This window comes from Elephas maximus, chromosome 14 (assembly GCF_024166365.1).
Source record: "Elephas maximus indicus isolate mEleMax1 chromosome 14, mEleMax1 primary haplotype, whole genome shotgun sequence".
Taxonomy (NCBI): domain Eukaryota; kingdom Metazoa; phylum Chordata; class Mammalia; order Proboscidea; family Elephantidae; genus Elephas; species Elephas maximus.
In genome coordinates, this window is record NC_064832.1 from 92759692 (window position 1) to 92777505 (window position 17814).

Here is a 17814-nt window from a genome sequence, read left to right on the forward strand (position 1 = left end):
AGCCTCTCCAGCATTTGTTATTTTCTGTTTTTTGATTCAGAAACACAACTGAGTTTTGTGAGTTGATGTACCCTGCAACTTTGCTGAATTTGTTTACTAGCTTTAGTAGTTTTCTTGTAGTTTTTTTTTTTTTTTTGAGATTTTGTATATATAGGATCTGTGAATAGAGATGGTTTTACTTCATTTCAATTTGGATACCTTTTTAATTTTTATTGTTTAATTGTTCTGGCTGTACAGTCAGAGTGCACCTCGGAAGCAAGGATAGTGAGACTTCATCTCACATATTTTGGACACGCTGTTCAGGAAGCACCAGTCCCTAGAGAAGGACATCATGCTTGGTAAGCATCATGGATTGAACTGTGTTCCCCAAAAGTATCTGTTAACTTGACTATACCATGATTCCCAGTATTGTGTGAATGTCCACCATTTTGTCATCTGATGTGATTTTTCTACGGGTTGTAAATCCTATCTCTATGATATTAATGAGGCAGGACTCAATCTACAAGATTGTGTCTTAAGCCAATCTCTTTTCAGATATAAAAGAAACTGGAGCAGAGAGACAAGGGGACCTCATATCACCAAGAAACCAGAGCCAGGAGAACAGTGCATCCTTTGGACACAGGGTCCCTGCGCTGAGAATCTCCTCAACCAGGGGAACATTGATGACACCGACCTTCCTCCATAGCCGACAGAGAGAGAAAGCCTTCCCCTGGAGCTGATGTCCTGAGTTTGGACTTGTAGCCTATTAGACTGTGAGAGAATAAATTTCTCTTTGTTAAAGCCATCAACTTATGATATTTTTGTTATAGCAGCACTAAATGGCTAAGACAGTAAGGTAGAGGGTCAGTGAAAAAGAGGAAGACTCTCAACAAGATAGACTGACAAAGTGGTTGCAGCAATGGGCTCAAACATAGTAACAATTGTGAGGATGGTGCAAGACAGGACAGTGTTTTGTTCTGTTGTACATAGTGTGGCTATGAGTTGGAACTAACTTGACGCCACCTAACAACAACTGCTCTGGCTAGAACTTTCCAGTACGGTTTAAAGTAGGCATCCTTGTCTTGTTCCTGATCTTAGGGGGAAAGCTTCAGACTTTCACCATTGAAAGCTTTCAGACTTTTAGCACTGAGTATGATGTTAGCTGTGCTTCCCACCCCCTCCTCGCCCCCCCAAAATGCCCTTCATTATGTTTAGGGAGTTCCCTTCGATTCCTAGTTTTATGAGTGTTTTTATTATAATGGGATGTTAGATTTTGTCAATTGCCTTTTTTGTGTTGATTGGGATGATCGTATTTTTTTTTTTCAATGCATTTTTGAACGATGAGAATATTTCAAGTAGCCATCAACAGTGAAATATCTTCCCTTATGCATCATTTCATTTCCTGGGACTCAAACGGCAATAAACCAGATTCAAAACTGCAATCTATGACCTTCCTCTGGTTTTCTCCTAGATTTCTCCTTTGAAAGCAAGATGAAAAAAAGATGACCAAAAAAAATCCTTACTTTTATATTTCCTATGCTAAAAGTATATATTTTTATAGTTTCCTCTAGGTGTCTGAGATTTATAAAGGCTCAACATAGCGTAACGGCTAAGAGCATGGTCTCTGAAGGCTGACTACCTGAGTGTGAATCCCTTCTCTGCCATTTACTAGCTGTGTGACCTTGGGTAAATTACTTAACCTCTCTTTCCTCAGTTTCCTCAGCTGTAAACTGGGGATAATAGTATTATTCCTACTTCATAGGATTGCTTTGACAGTTAAATAAGTTAACATTCATCAAAGTACTAATAGCTCTGTGTTTTAGCTGTTACTACTATTATAAATAGAAAAAAAAAAAAAAACAAAACTCCAGAACGAGTTGAAGGGCTAAAAAATTTCAAAGCAATTCTGATAAAAACTGTAACATCATTATTTTCAGAATGTGACAAAATGATACTAAAATTCATTTGCAAAAATAAACATGTAAGGCTAGCCAGGAAAATTTTGAAAATAACAATAATTATGGGGATAAACTCTGTAAGATAATAAAACAAATTATGGAGCAACAAATACAAACATTTTGGTCCTGGGACAGCAACAGGCAGATCAATAGAAAAGAAGGAAGACTCCAATGTCTGACAAAAACTATTTCTAACAAGTCTGGAAGAACTGGATTATTCAACTGGTGTTTGTTTAGCCACTTAGAAAAAAGAAAAGCTGGATATATGTTTAATTTCTTATGCCAAAATGGAAACTATATAGATCAATGATATAATCTAAAAATAAAACAGTTAACGTGTGAAAATATGGTGATTAAAAAAAAAAAGTCCAATGGTGAAGATCTTTTGAAGCATGTTGTGAAAATCATAAAAGCAAACATTGATAAATTTAACAACATAATAATTAAGAACTTCTTGCTACAGTAAATAAAGGCGAAAGCAGATTATAAGAAACAGATACCTTTGCTACATGAATGATCACAAAGGTCTAACTTCCTTAACATAAAAAGATATTATGAATCCATGAGAAAAATACAACCCAATAACAAAATGAGCAATGGACACAGAACAAAATAACTTAATTTTTAAGGGGTTGATTTTTTGGGTTGTGGCTATTCCAGGCCAGGTACTCCTGGCTTTTCAGGTAGAGGGACTCAAGAACTGCTTTCAGGTAGATCAAGAACAAAGCAGAGAACGTTATGAGAGCTGGAGAGGAACACAGGAGCCTTCCTAGACCTTCTCTTCCCTTTCCAGCCTCTCCCAGCTGCATTCCCAGAGGCAGCCCTCTTCCCCTCCAGGCTCCTACCCTCAGTCTGCAAATCTTTGCAGATGGCCTCCATTAGAAACTGTCACCTTCCTTCAAATTTTGGTAATGTTAATAAAACAGCCTGAGAAGTTATACATGTATTACGATCACATGTGTGTTAATACCCGCTGCCATCGAGTGGATTCCTACTCAGAGTGACCCCATAGGGTTTCCAAGGCTGTAAATCTCTACAGAAGCAGACTGCCACATCTCTCTTCCATGGAGCGGCTGGTGGTTTCGAACCTCAGACCTTTCAGTTAGCAGTTGATCGCTTTAAGCACTGAGCCACCAAGGCTCATGTATGTTAACAGCAAAACCAAACCAAAGTTTATTTAAACCCAGAATAACACTCGGGCATGTGGAAAATGTTTGTCTTCCAAGGAAAGTGACAGAGTAAACGCTGCCTTTCGAATTTTCTGATTCCTACTTTTTTTTTTGAAGTTGTGAAATATGACACAGCACCTTGCTATTCAGGGTGGCTCCTGGACCAGTAAAGACCAAATCACCTGAGAGCTTGTTAGATACAGGGATTCTCAGCCTCCCACCCCAGACTTCCTAGTAGGATCAAAATCTGTGTTTGAACAAGATCTCCAAGTGATTCACATGCATTTTTTAAAGTTTGAAAAGCACCGCCTACCACAGTGATGCTCAGACGTGGAGGCACACCGGAACCACCTGCGTCGCTCTAAAAACGCTACAGCCTGCACCCCAGCCCCAGGGATCCTGCTTTATTTGGCTGGGGTGCAGTGTGGAACCGAAGGGTTTACATCTTAGGCGATTCCAAGTTTGAGGCCCTAATACAGCGGTTGCTAAACATCAGCACTCTTTGGGGATTTGTTACAAATGCATGTTCTCAGGCCTGCTGAATCAGAACCTCTGCAGGGAGGGCTGCTTTGCTGAGCCTTCCTCCTGACTCTAAGGAGCCCTGGTGGCCCAGTGGTTACGAGCTCGGCTGCTAACCAAAAGGTTGGCCGTTTGAGTCCACCAGCCGCTCCCTGAAAACCCTATGGGGCAGTTCTACTCTGTCCTATAGGGTCCCTATGAGTCAGAGCCCATTCCACAGCAATGGGTTTGTTTGTTTTTTGGGTTTAGTGATGCATTCACAAGCTAAAGTTTGAGATAAAGCCAGGGTCCAGATTCAGTAGGTCTAGGGTGGGAGCCAAGAATTCGCTGCTGCTGGTGGTCAAGGGCCCCACCCCAAGAATCATTGGCCTAGAGCAACTAATCTAGGGTTTAATGCGACACAGCTGGTTAGCGAGGGAGCCACGCCTCAAAGCCACGATTTCTTCCCTTCGATCTCCAACTACCTACCAGCTGTTTCTTAGGAGGCCGTTATTGCCTTGTTTACTCCCACCTTTACCAAACATACTGACTTAAATACAATTCAGAACATCATATTCAAAAATAATTTCTTCTTTCCTCTCCAGAAACCGCTCCCACTAGAGATACCACATCACACCTATATACCTGTACTCCTTCAGGGCTCTGAAGCGTTTAGCAGGGTTTTAACCCCTGCTGAGAATCTGCATTTCACCCCAAATATACTGAATCATAATCTATAGTTTAATAAGACCCCCAAGTGATTCTTATGTATTATAACACACTAGCCTCAGGGTCTGGCAGAGCCACGATTTCAGTTTCTCTCCAGCTGCCCCCAAAGATCTGCTCCCACCACGCCTAGAAGGGCCTATAGGAACAAGAAGGGCGAGACTAGGGGCTGAGGAAACCGGATGAAGAAGGTAACGCGGCAGCTCCTAGCTGGTACCTGGGGAAAGAGACCGCCTCTCTTAGGTCCCCGCCTCCGCGGTCCTGAATCTTGCAACCCACTACATCAAGTTCCAGAAGCCCCAAAGCGAGCAAGCAACTGCAAACCAGCTCCTAACCTCTTCCACGCCTTTTCCCGCGGGGAAAGAAAAGTGAGTGTGTGTGTGTGTATCTGTGTGTGAGGGGGTGATGTGGCGGACGCTGGGGCGGGGCGGGCGCAGAGGTGGCAACTGCCCTCTGGGATTAAAGCCCGCGCAGCACAGGGTGGTGCACGGGAGCTTGTGGCCCCGAGGGTGCGTGGGTCCCTACAAAGCGCCGCTACCCGCGCGACACCGTAGGTCAAATCCTAGGTGGGCACACAGGCCCTCACAAAGCGACCCGCAGAGTCCGCGCCATCGATCACCCCTGCTGCTCCCGGCTTCGCCCGTGCACCGACCTCCCGCTCTCCTTATTTCGCTTCCAGCCGCAGCAGCAGGATCTGCGTCTCCCTGGTGGCGCAGCACATTCCCCAGCGCTGCCCGCGCTCGCTTCGGTGGCGCAGCGCCGAGAGACCCGCTTTGGCCGCCGGACAAAGTCAGGTAGGGACGGGAGGTGGTCTCGCGGGTCCGGGAGGCTCCCCGGGAGGGCCGGGGTGGGGCGGCCCCTCCGCGCACCTGCTGGGAGCGGCGGCCCCAGGGCGGAGTCGGGCAGCGCGGAGGGCGCAGGTCGCGGGGCCGACGCTGGAGGGGGCTGTGGCTCTCCCGCTGTCCCCAGGCTCCGGCTCTCTGCCCCGGCTCCCCCCGCCGCGGGGCCCGCCCAGGGCTGGGGAGGGGCCGCGCCGCCACCGCCCTCCCTTCGCGCTCCGGGAGCTCCGAGCGGCGGGCGGCCGGCGGGGCGCAGCGGCTGTGGGCGCAGGGCGGGGACGTGGCCGCCGCCCGCTTCGCGCCGCCCCTCCCCGTGCCGTGTGCGCCCAGGCGTCGGGCCGGACATGGCGCCCCGGCGCCCGCTCCCCACCCACCCGGCCGCCCGCTCCGCCCTCCCCTCCGCCCCGCACCGCCCCTGATGGCTCGGACCTCGGCCGGCCACCGCCTGCTCCGCCCGCGCGCCAACGCCGCCGCCGCCGCCGCCCGCGGCTCCTCCTAGTCGCCGCCCGGCTCGGCCCCAGCCGCCGCGGCCCTTGGCAGCCCCGCGCCCGGCAGCTGCGCACGGGAGGCCGGAGTCGGAGCGCGCGTCCCGGAGCCGCCGCAGCCGCCGCCGCCGCCGAGGTAGGAGCCGCGGGAACAATGAGCGCGGCGCCGCAGGGTGGGGGCGGGCGGCAACTTGTGCGAGTCGGGCCGGCCCGGCGCTGGCTGGTTGGCGGGGGGCGCAGCCCGCGGGGTCTGTCTTCACCACGGCCGGAGGCGGGGGTCTGTCTTCACCACGGCCGGAGGCGGGGGGGTCTGTCCTCACCACGGCCGGAGGCGGGGGTCTGTCTTCACCACGGCCGGAGGCGGGGGGGTCTGTCCTCACCACGGCCGGAGGCGGGGGTCTGTCTTCACCACGGCCGGAGGCGGCGGGCCGGGCGCGGTAGCCGGAGCTCGGGGGCCTCCGGACTCCCCGCGCCTCCCCGGCGCCCTCGCCTCCCGCCACCGCGGAGCCCCGGGACCCGGCCCGCCTCCCCGGCGCCCTCCCCCCGCTTTCTCCCATCCCACCGGTGACAGCGCCGGACTCCGCTGCCGGACTCCGCTTCCGGACCCCGGGCCGCTGTCGCCGGCCGCCCAGGGAGGTGCCGCTGGCGCGGGGGCCACCGTGTCGCCAGGTACCTGCAGCTCGCCCACGCGGGGCGCCGGGGCACGCGTGGGCCTGGAACCTGTGGCAAAGAGGAACACAACGTGAGTCCGAGTTAGAAATCGTCTTTCTTTACCGTCTTTTATGAAGAGCAAAGTTGTTCTTTTTTTTCCCGAAGCAGAGGACACATATTTTTGTGGTGAGCATTTTAAACAACTTCTGATTGTGGTTTTACGATCTAAGTTCCTGAAACTTTAGATGTCTGATCCGGCTGGACCCGAGTGTGTGTTTTATTTGCGCGGGGGGGGGGGGGAGGCTTCCCCGTAATGAGTCTGGATTTTGTTTGTGGCCGCTGGAGCTCAGCAGCTGTTGGGGTCTGTGCAGAGTCCCCCAGAAAAGAGGGGAGGTGAGGCTCACTAAGAAACCGGGACCCTGGTATCAGATTAGCTCGTTAAGATGTGGCGAGAAATAGCTTCTCATCGGGAGCAGTTTAGCCGCCTCAGCCTATCTGAGCTCCCCAGAGAGCTGTGGTGGCCCCTGGCAGTTTCATTTTATTATTATCAGTAATGCCGGTCTGTGTTTTAGTTTCCCGGGTTTGACGTGCTCAGCCCCAGCCCCTGCTCCCAGAGCCCTGAGCCATGGTCTCTGTGGGCCCGCACCACCTCCATCCAGCAGGCAGCGTTTTCTGAGAGCCGATCCCCCCTGCCTAGCATCTGGCTGTGTGCTTTGCACGTGGTGACTTGCCAAGTCCATATCAGAACGTCCCTCCAGCGTTGTCTTTTTTTATTCAGTCTAAACAAGAAGAGAAAGGCCTTTGGGGTAGTTGCCTTAAAAATTGCCTTCCTTGTTAGACTCAGACAGGGTCCCTCAGAAGCCTCCTGTCTGTGGTTCTTTTCCTTATTCTTCTTCAGCGTTCTTGCTGGGGTGTGGGGGTGGGGGGATCCCGCAGCCCTTCTGGTGTGTTAGTCTTCTGGATGTGACAGTTTCTGACCATGCACTTGGAATGTGGGTATGGCATCCACATGGCTCACTTTATATTCCTTCAGCATCGTTCTGCAGCAAGGCACCAGGATTGGAGTTACTCCAAGCAAAACGGAACGTTTGTGTTTTTAGAATGTCTGGCTAATAAATCTGCTTCTGGGTGAAATAATGGACACATTATTGGGCAGTGCCTGGTTTACTGGGGGAGTTGTTGGTGACATGGTGTGTAGATGTCTTCCTCGCCCCCTGCCTTCCAGAATCTCGAACTTGTTTCTTTTATGGAGATGGGAAAACTTGAATACTTGGTAATGATGTAGCTATGCCTTGTAGGGTCACAGGTTCTACAACGCACCTTGCTGTGAGTTGGGGTTTGGTATTTTGCTTGGAAGTTCTGCCACTGTGGTGATCCTTAGAGTTAAGCTGATAATGGCCCTTTCCACAGTGATGCTCTCTCAGATTTATACAGACGTTTAATTCCTTGGTTCATAACAGAATATGCTGCTCTGTAGCCAGACTGGAAACCCTGGTGGCATAGTGGTTAAGTGCTGCAGCTGCTAACCCAAAAGGGTCGGCAGTTCGAATCCATCAGGGGCTCCTTGGAAACTCTATGGGGCAGTTCTACTGTGTCCTACAGGGTTGCTATGAGTCGGAATCGACTCGATGGCACTGGGTTTGGTTTTTTTCGTTTGGTTGCCAGATTTACCAAAAGCAGATTTGAAAATAATGTATCCTAGACACCTTCCTCCTGAGCTATTGCAATTATCTCATGATTATCTTGAGACTGCAAGCAACTTGGATGAAGCTTTTTGTTTTGCTTTTATTAAAGATGCTGTCTGAGGAAATGGTTCTTAAAAGATAAGAATGAAATATAGCATTGAAAGGTTTTTTTTTTTTTTAATGTGGAATTCATACACAAATTCTCACTGAACATGTAACAGTTCAGTTCATTTGGGAAATGATAACATATTTCTTGCTAATGAAAGCTGGACAATGAATAAGGAAGACCAAAGAAGATTTGATGCCTTTGAATTGTGGTGTTGGCGAAGAATATTGAATATACCATGGACTGCCAAAGGAACAAACAAACCTATCTTGGAAGAAGTACAACCAGAAAGCTCCTTAGAAGCAAGGATGGCGAGACTGCGTCTTACATACTTTGGACATGTTGTCAGGAGGGATCAGTCCCTGGAGACAGACATCATCCTTGGTAACTACAGGGTCAGCGGAAAAGAGGAAGACCCTCAATGAGGTGGATTGACAGTGGCTGCAACAGTGAGCTGAAGCATAACAACGATTGTAAGGATGGCTCAGGACCGGGCAGGGTTTCGTTCTGTTGTGCCGTAGGGTTGCTATGAGTTGGAACTGACTCAACGGCAGCACCTAACAACAACAACAAATCTCTGAGGAGGATACTTGTGATACATATTAAAACAAAAAGCAAACTATTCCATCCTGGAGGAGCTTAGCTAGCGGTAGAGAAAAGACAAATGCCTAGTTTTTGCCTGCTGAATACTCTCAGGAAAAACGACATTGTAATTTTCCAAGAGGATGAAGGGACATTTTTGGGATTTATAAGTATTTGCCTGATATTTTCGTAACATGGTGAATGGAGCATTTTAAACAAACCCTTTGTAATTGGATTTGCTTCTTGCAGAGAACTGCTGAGTATAATATTTTGAGTACTTTAGTATTTAGTACTTTCCCTACTAATTAAGATGTCAACAGTGGTGCCTATCTAACCCTATAAAGTGGATTAAGTCCTTACTACCTTGGGTGCAGAGCTGTTCTGGGTCTTGGTTAACATCTGCCTGGGAGGGGAGGAGATGGGTTTTGCCGTTTTTGTGACTTGTATCTCTTCTGACCTTTGGTACCTTTGATTAAAAGCCTGCCTGTTGAATGTTAAGGGCCAATCAACTTCTTGCCTTTTTTTTTTTAATGGTCAGAGTTTCTGTGGTGGGTTTATGCTGCGTGGTTCCTTGATCACAGCCCTCTTGCCCTCTGCCTGGCTGTATAGGCTTGGCTGCCACCCTGTTAACCACTTCCACATGTCCAGAAAGATCAGAGCCAAAAGGTTTCCATTCAAATTAAGGGAGACTCGAAGTTTCCCAGTCCTCTTAAATGCTGATTGCAGCTCTTTTTCTTTTTTAAATCAAGAAGCCCCCAGAAAATGTTTATTTTAAAGCGGAGAAACTGGCTTTTTTCTAGGACGCTTTTGCCCTGTTTTAAGTCATCTAAACATGTTTTGCCAAGTGGATACTTTGAACAAATTGGGTATTTGATACATTATTGAAATAATTATATGCTGAATACTTGATACATGTGAGATAAACCAGAGGACCATCAAGTACAATGTGACTAAAATTGACTGCCTCCTCTCTTCTTCCTATAAACTTCCACGCCAAACTGCAGGTTTCTTATTTTAATGTGGGACGGAAATTACACACAAACTGCAAGATTTGCAAACTAATGTGGAGTTCCTCACTTACCCTGAATTGGTTTCATATGTAAAATTGTCGTATTTGCACCAAAAAAAAAAAAAGCCTCACAACAAACTAGGTGGTTTTTTTGGACTGTTAATCGAAAGTATATTTGACAATTACAATATTTCTTACCACTCTACCTGCAGACCTTTGAGAAAGGCTTTTCATAAAGGCATCCTGTCAATTGTAAGAAAAGACTTACAAATCCAGTATTATGAGGACTTTCATTTTTTGTTCTTGTCCAGTTAATTCAGGATCTGGTACAGTGAGTACCTGGCACATAGCAAACCCTTGGTAAATACATGTTGAGTGAATAATAAACCAGCTGGTTATAAGGTTGTTTCAAGTTAGTCTTTAGGGTTTTTAAGAGAAACTTGATATTTGCAATGATAGGTTGCTGTTCTAGGAATTTGGAATTTTGATTTTGTCTCAATTTCAATCTGATTTAACAGTTTAAACCAGTCCTTGAAGCTGCGTAATATTGTGAAAGGATGCATGCTCATTAAAAAAAAAAATAAATCAGGTAATAAAGAAAAGCATGCAGAAAGTAAAGTTACCTGAAATCCTACCACCCAGGGACAGCTACCATGAATATTTATCTGTTCCTTTATATATTCTTTTCATTTTTAAATCCACCTCTGAATTTAACATTATTATTTTTGCTGTTATAGTTTTGGTCTGCGTAGATCTAATTTGCTCACCATTTCTTTTTGGAGATTGGAACTTGTTTCTGGGTTAACATTCCTTTTTCCTCAGGTATGTCTTTATATGAGTTCCATTAGGGAGCACCTGTTGGTGGTAACTCAGGTGTTGTGTACCTTTGAATGTCTTTGTTCTTGAATGATGGGTTACCTGGGGATGCCCTTCCAGGTTGTCTTCTGGTTCCATTGCTGTGGCTGAGATATCTGCTGTCTGGCTAATTGTTATTGGTAACTAGTTTGTCTTTTCTTTCTGGTTCCTTCTAAGATACTTGTTGCTGTTGTGCAGTTGCACAAAAATGTGTGTAGGTAGAATTTCTTTGCTCCTGTTCTCATTCCTTCTTTTCTGTGTTCTCTCCTTTCCTTTTATACTCTCATCATCTTCTCAGTTTGGTTTTTGTTTTTTTCTATTGCTCAGTAGTATTTCAATGGCTGGATGTATTACAATTTGTTTATCTATAAACTTTTTTTTAAATTGTGGCAAATATGTAAGTCATGAAACATTTGCCATTTCAAAATTTTCACAAATTCAGCCATCATCATTAACCATTCCTGAATTTTTCCGTCACCCTGGACAGGAGCTCTGTGCCCCCTAAGCGTTTTCCCTTCCTCGCATCCACCCCCTTGGAGCCCCGGTGGCACGGTGGTTAAATGTTTGGCTGCTAACCAAAAGGTCTGCAATTCAAATCCACCAGTTGCTCCTTGGAAACCCTATGGAGTTCTTCTCTGTTCTGTAGGGTCACTGAGAGTTGGAATTAACTTGATGGCAGCAGGCTTGGTTTTTTCTTTTGGTTTGTCCCACCTGCCCCTGGTAGTCACTAATAAACTTTGATGTCTGTATACTTGCCTGGAAACCCTGGTGGCATAGTGGTTAAGAGCTATGACTGCTAATCGAAGGGTTAGCAGTTCACCAGGTGCTCCTTGGAAATTCTATGGGAAGTTTTATTCTGTGCTGTAGGGTCGCCATGAGTTGGAATCAACTTGACGGCAACGGGTTTGGCTTTTTATACTTGTCTATTCTAGATATTTCATATAAGTGGATCATGTAATATTTATCCTTTTGTGACATCTCACTCAGCATAATGTTTTCAAGGTTCATCCATGTTATACATGTATCAGGACTTCATTTCTCTTTATGGTTGAATAATACTCTATTGTATGCATGTGCCTCATTTTGTTCATCCATTTATCTGTTGATGGGCATTTAGGTTGTTTCTGCCTTTTGGCTGTTGTGAGTAGTGCCACAATGAACATGCATGTACAAGTCTCTGTTTGTGTTGCTGTTTTCAGTTCTTTGGGGTATGTATCCAGGAGTGAAATTACTGGATCGTACAGTAATTCTGTTCAACTTTTTGAGGAACCACCAAACAATTTTCCACAGTGGGTGTGCTATTTTACGATTCTACCAGCGATGGATGAGGGCTCCAGTTTCTCCACATCCTCACCAACACCTTATGTTCTGTGTTCTTCTAATCATAGCCGTCTTAGTGGGCAAAAAGTGATATCTCGTTGTGGTTTCAATTTGCATTTCCCTGTGACTGTTGAGATTGAGCATCTTTTCATGTGTTTGTTGGCCATTTGAATTTCTTCATGGTGAAATATCTGTTCAAGTCCTTTACGTTTTTTTTTTTTTTTTTTGATTGGGTTGTGGTCTTCCTGACCATTTGAGGAGTATGTAGTTTTAGCTCTCATGAATAAAGCTACGATGAACATCTGTGAGCAAGTCTTTGTGTGGAGAATGTTTTCATTTTTCTTGTTGGGTCTCATTGTAAGTGTGTTCTTGACTTCAAGAAACTGTCATCTGGTTTCCAGTGTGGTTGTGCCATTTTGCTTTACCACCGACAAGTATAAGACTTCTGGTTGCTCCAATCCTCACGCTTGGAATTGTGAGTCTTTTTAAATTTTAGCCATTGTGGTGGGTGTGGGGTGGGATCTCATTGTGACTTTATTTTATATTTCACTAATGACTAATGATCCTTTGCCCTGGAGTCTGGGTGGTGCAGTGGTTAAAGCACTCAGCTGCTAACAAAAGGTCAGTCATTTGAACCCACCAGGAGCTCTGTGGGAGAAAGATTCGGCAATCTGCCTCTGTAAAGATTTGTAGGCTTGGAAACCCTATGGGCTCGCTATGAGTTGGAATCAATGGCAGTGGGTTTTTTTTTTTTTTTTATGACTAATGATACTGAGTATCTTTTCATGTGCTTATTGGACATTTGTATATCATAATTCTTTTGGCTTCTTAATTTTTTTGTCTTTTTTTCCAGCTTTTTTTAGTACAGTTGATAATACAACTAACTGTACACACTTAACATCATCTTATTTTTTAGTTGTAGGTGTTCTTTATATATTCCGGATACCAGTCCTTTGTTATTCTGTGTACTGTGAATATTTTTAACCCAGTCTATTCTCTTTACCTTTTCATTTTTAACGGTGTTTTTTGAAGGGTAAAGTTAATTGGAAAAACATTTTACTTAGCCTAATATGGACTTTGTACAGATCTGAATTTATTCAACTTTGGAAAAATAACACATTTTTTTCTAATTTTATTTTTTGAGAACTATGCGCAGCAAAACATACTAGTTAACAGTTTCAACAGGTACAATTCAGTGACATTGGTTACATTCTTGGAGTCGTGCAACCATTCTCCCCCTCCTTTTCTGAGCTGCTCCTCCCTCATTAACATGAACTCACTGCCCCCTAAGCTTTTGAGCTGCTGTTGTCAGTTTGATCCATCTAGATAGATCTTAAACGAGCATAATGCTCAAGGCAGGCGTTTTTTATTAACCTAAACTGTTATTTGGTTTTAAGAAGACTTCAAGGAATATTTTTGGTTTAAGGTTTCAAGATCATCTGAGGGTAATAGTTTCAGGGGTCATCCATCATCCATGGCTCCAGAAAGTCTGGATTCTGTGAGAATTTGAAATTCTGACCTGCATTTTCCCCCTTTTGATCAGAGTTCTTCAGTGGAATATTTGATCAAAAATATTCAGTAATGGTAGCCGGGCACCATCCAGCTCTTCTGGTCTCATGGCAAAGGAGGCAGTTGTTGTGGAGGCAAGGAAAAATAACGCTTTGTCTTGTGTGTGATGTATAGACTAGTATTAATCTGTCCAAGAGGTGGGACTCCATTTACTTGAGGGTGATATAGCAGTTTTTGTTCTTTCCTAAGTAAAAACTGAGTTGAAAAGAACTAAAAATGAAAAAAAAAAATTACTACCTTGAAAATGTGGGGAAATAGATGTTTAAGATTATAATCAAATAAACAGATTTCTAAAACCCAAGATTGAGTTGTGTTTGTTCTTTAGTGTACAGGAGGATTATGGGAAAGAAATAAGAATTTTAAAAAAGTGCTTTACATGTAAGTTTACAGAGCAAATTGGTTTCTCACAGAGCAATCAATACACGTATTGTTTTGGGACATTGGTTGCCAGCCCCATGCCATGTCAACAGTCTCTGTGCTTCTCAACCTTGTGTTTCCCATTTCCATTCATCCAGCTTCCCTGTCCCCTCCTGCCTTCTCATCCTTCCCCTGGGCTGGTATGCCCTTTTAGTCTCATTTTGTTTTATGGGCCTGTCTAATCTGTGGCTGAAGGGAGAACCTCAGGAGTGAATTCAGTAATGAGTTACAAAGGTGTCTGGGGGCCATACTCTCGGATTTTTGTGTGTGTGTGTGTGTGTGTGAGTTAGAATTTTGTTCTACAATTTTCTTAAGCTGTATCCGGGACCCTCTATTGTGATCCCTGTCAGAGCCGTTGGTGGTGGTAGCCGGGCGCCATCTAGATGCACTGGACTCAGTCTAATGGAGGCTGTGTAGGTTGTAGTCCCTTTGCCCTTTGGACTAATGGGAAAGAAATACCTTGAAATAAAAAAATCCGAGGCACTGGGTAAAAGGTAAGTTGTAGAATTCTAGAGGTCAGTGTGACACATGTAGGTGGCTGTGAAAGCATCTTAGTTTCCTCTATTTTGGCAGTAATCAGACCTTGATTATATTCTCCTTATTTTCTGAACTAGATAAAATTTACTGACATCAGGAAATATGTTTTCCTAATTTTTATTTCACCTGCCCATAGAAGATAAATACTCATTGATTTGAATGAAGATTTGTGAAATGAATGCTGTTTATGACAGTTTAGGATAAGGAAGTTACAGGATGGCATCAGAGTTAACAAGAGTTGGGAAGGCTCTGAAGCCAGGCAGACCTGTGCTTATCCATCATCTCTCTGTGATGTTGTACAAATTGCTGGTGCTCTTTCTGTCACCTCAAGGGAACATTTAAGAGGGCATTTATCTGCAAGTGACGAATGTTTGGCTAGGAGCATCCTTAGCCATCAAAGCATTTAGGGGCCTCACGTAACAAGAGAATGGGGCTTCCCGTTTGAGTTGCAACTCACAATGTAATCAAGGTCCCAGTTTCTTTCTGTCCTTCTGTCCTTCAGCATGTGGCTTTTGTATTTGGGCTTGTTGCCTAATGGTTAATTAGACAGCTGCAGCCTAATTAGCTGTTATGGCTAATGGCTGCTGCAGCTCCAAGCTTCATATTCCCACACATTTATTGTCAGATGAAGAATGGACAGGCTTCATCAGACTCCTTTTGTCATTGAGCAAAATCCTTACCAGAAGCCTCCAAGCCAAAACTAAACCCACTGCCATGGAGTGGATTCCAACTCTGTACCTGTGGGACAGAGTAGAACTGCCTCATAGGGTTTCCAAGGCTGTAATCTTTACAGAAGCAGGCTGCCATATCTTTCTCCTATGGAGCTGCTGGTGGAATCCAGCTGCCAACCTTTAATTGGTTAGCAGCCAAGCGCTTTAACCACTTTGCCACCAGGGTTCCCTCCAGAAACCTCCAGCATCCGGAAAGTCTTTGAAGGGGTTTCCAGAGATTGTTTCTGTGCTTTTAAAAAGAGAACAAATACTGGACTGGATGTGATGTCTGGAAACACTGTAACCATTTTGAGACTATCCTTGGGAGGAAGCTCACAAGAGGATGATGGAGCCCTAAAGGGTCCTTGAGTGCATCATTGAGTCATTGACCTTCTGTACCTGGAGCTGCCGTCATCTGGACTTAGTATTTACCACTTGCTGTTGAGTTGACCGTACGTGCTGTTGAGTTGACCGTACGTGCTGTTGAGTTGACCGTACGTGCTGTTGAGTTGACCGTACGTGCTGTTGAGTTGACCGTACGTGCTGTTGAGTTGACCGTACGTGCTGTTGAGTTGACCGTACGTGCTGTTGAGTTGACCGTACGTGCTGTTGAGTTGACCGTACGTGCTGTTGAGTTGACCGTACGTGCTGTTGAGTTGACCGTACGTGCTGTTGAGTTGACCGTACGTGCTGTTGAGTTGACCGTACTTGCTGTTGAGTTGAGTCTGGCTCGTTGTGACCCCACATGTGTCAGAATAGAATTGTACTTCATAGGGTTTTCAATTACTGAGCTTCTGGAAGTAGATGACCAGGGCTTCCACCTCTGGTTGGACTTGAACCTCCAACCTTCTGTTAGCAGCCAAGTGTGTTAACAGTTTTTGCCACCTAAGGACTCCAGACTTAGTATAAACCCAAACACACTTGCTGCCATCAAGTTGATTCCAACTCATAGTGACCCTATAAGACAGAGTAGAACTGCCCCATAGAGTTTCCAAGGAGTGCCTGGTAGATTTGAACTGCCGACCTTTTGGTTAGCAGCTGTAACTCTTAACCACTATGCCCACTAGGGTTTCCCCAGACTTAGTATACTAAAGAATAAATCTACTTACGTTCTAATTTTGCTTTGAGTTGGGGTTTTCTGTTATTTCCATCCAAACATCATGATGCATACTTTAATTGGAAAATGGTGTGTATGTCATCTGCCATTTAACATTATAAGAAAATGGGTTTCTACATAAATTAGTTACGTGGAAAGTGATTTAGTGGTTATTGCGGATTGATTTGTGTCCCCCCAAAATATGTGTCAACTTGGCCAGGCTGTGATACCCAGTAGTGTGTGGTATCCTCTGTTTTGTAATCTGATGTAATTATCCTCCATTTTATGATGCATTGTAAATCCTAGCCTATGCCTGTGGTCATGGTCCCATTTGGGAGTGAGTTGTCTGTTATATTCATGAGGCAGGAATATGTGGCATGTATCTTGAGTCACCACCTTACTAGAGGGTGTGGCTCAAGTCACCACCCTGACCACCCTTATTCAAGTCTTCTTCTTATTTGAGTCACACCTTTTATCTTACAAGAGATAAAAGGAGAGAGAAGTGAGCAGAGAGGAGGGACCTCACTACCACCAAGAAAGAAGAGCTGGGAGTGGAGTGCATCCTTTGGACCTGAAGTCCTCGCACTAAGAAGGTCGTAGACCCAGGGAGAGGAGTGATGGCTGAGACACACAGAGATATCTGATGAATGCCAGGCCCACAGTTGTTGAAAGGAGATAAGGACCATCTCCCAAAGCTGACAGATAGAGAAAGCCTTCACCCAGAGCCGACACCCTGATTTTGGACTTACAGCCTCCTAGACTGTGAGAATAAATTTGTTAAAGCCATCCACTTGTGGTATTTCTGTTATAGCAGCACTGGATAACTGAGACAGTGGTCATATCACATCACTGGGAAAGAGGAGTTGCTTTTAAGGACGTCAGGTTTTTGACAATGTGTGCAAATCATGCGACTAAGTCTACATAAATTTTATTTGTTTTCTGCTCACAGCTGACTGTTTGGCAGTTTGGATTATAGAATATACTTGAGAGTAACAGTTCATTTCTCTAAGAAGAAATGATGACAGTGTCTGCCACTTCTGTCAACCTGGAATGGTATTTGTCTGCACACTTAATATTGCTTTGGAGATTCGTGAGGATGTTATTAATCAGGGGTTTGATATTCTCCTTTATAATCTTTTCAGAGCATTTGGTTCTCTGGCAGCAGAACCTCATGGGGGTCATGGTTATTAGTGCAGTGAGCTGTTCAGAAATATGAGAATTTGGGGAAATGAGAGGTTTCCTAAAATAGATAAAACAAAACAAAACCAACCCCACTGCTGTCGAGTTGATTCCGACTCATAGCGACCCTTAGGACAGAGTAGAACTCCCCAATAGGGTTTCCAAGGAGTGCCTGGCGGATTCGAACTGCTGACCTCTTGGTTAGCAGCTATAGCACTTAACCGCTACGCCACCAGGGTTTCCAAATAGATACACACATTTGTAATTTGTGAAGAAAGGTTAAATTATTTCATAATATTAAAGTAAATGAATTGATTGTAATGTAATCAGGTGAAATTGCAGAATAATAAGCAACAATATTCCTGTCTATTTTCATTTAACTGATACAATCTTTAAAAAAAACCTGAGTGTGTATGTATGTATACAGTTAATGTTTTTAGTGCT

The 17814-nt window shown here is 44.9% G+C and overlaps 1 protein-coding gene across 4 annotated transcripts in view; it reads left to right on the forward strand.

Annotated features, from left to right (window-relative positions):
• The first annotated feature begins 5034 nt into the window (after positions 1-5034).
• The window catches only part of FARP1 (FERM, ARH/RhoGEF and pleckstrin domain protein 1), a 380271-nt gene continuing 367491 nt past the window's right edge, over positions 5035-17814 (forward strand). For 2 of the 4 annotated variants that reach the window (XM_049853257.1, XM_049853260.1), the window contains exon 1: positions 5035-5124. The gene's annotated coding sequence lies outside the window, so the exon portion shown is untranslated. Of the gene's footprint in view, positions 5125-5702; positions 5791-6402; positions 6492-17814 lie in introns of those variants that run through there. The other 2 variants (XM_049853258.1, XM_049853259.1) reach the window with 2 other exon arrangements.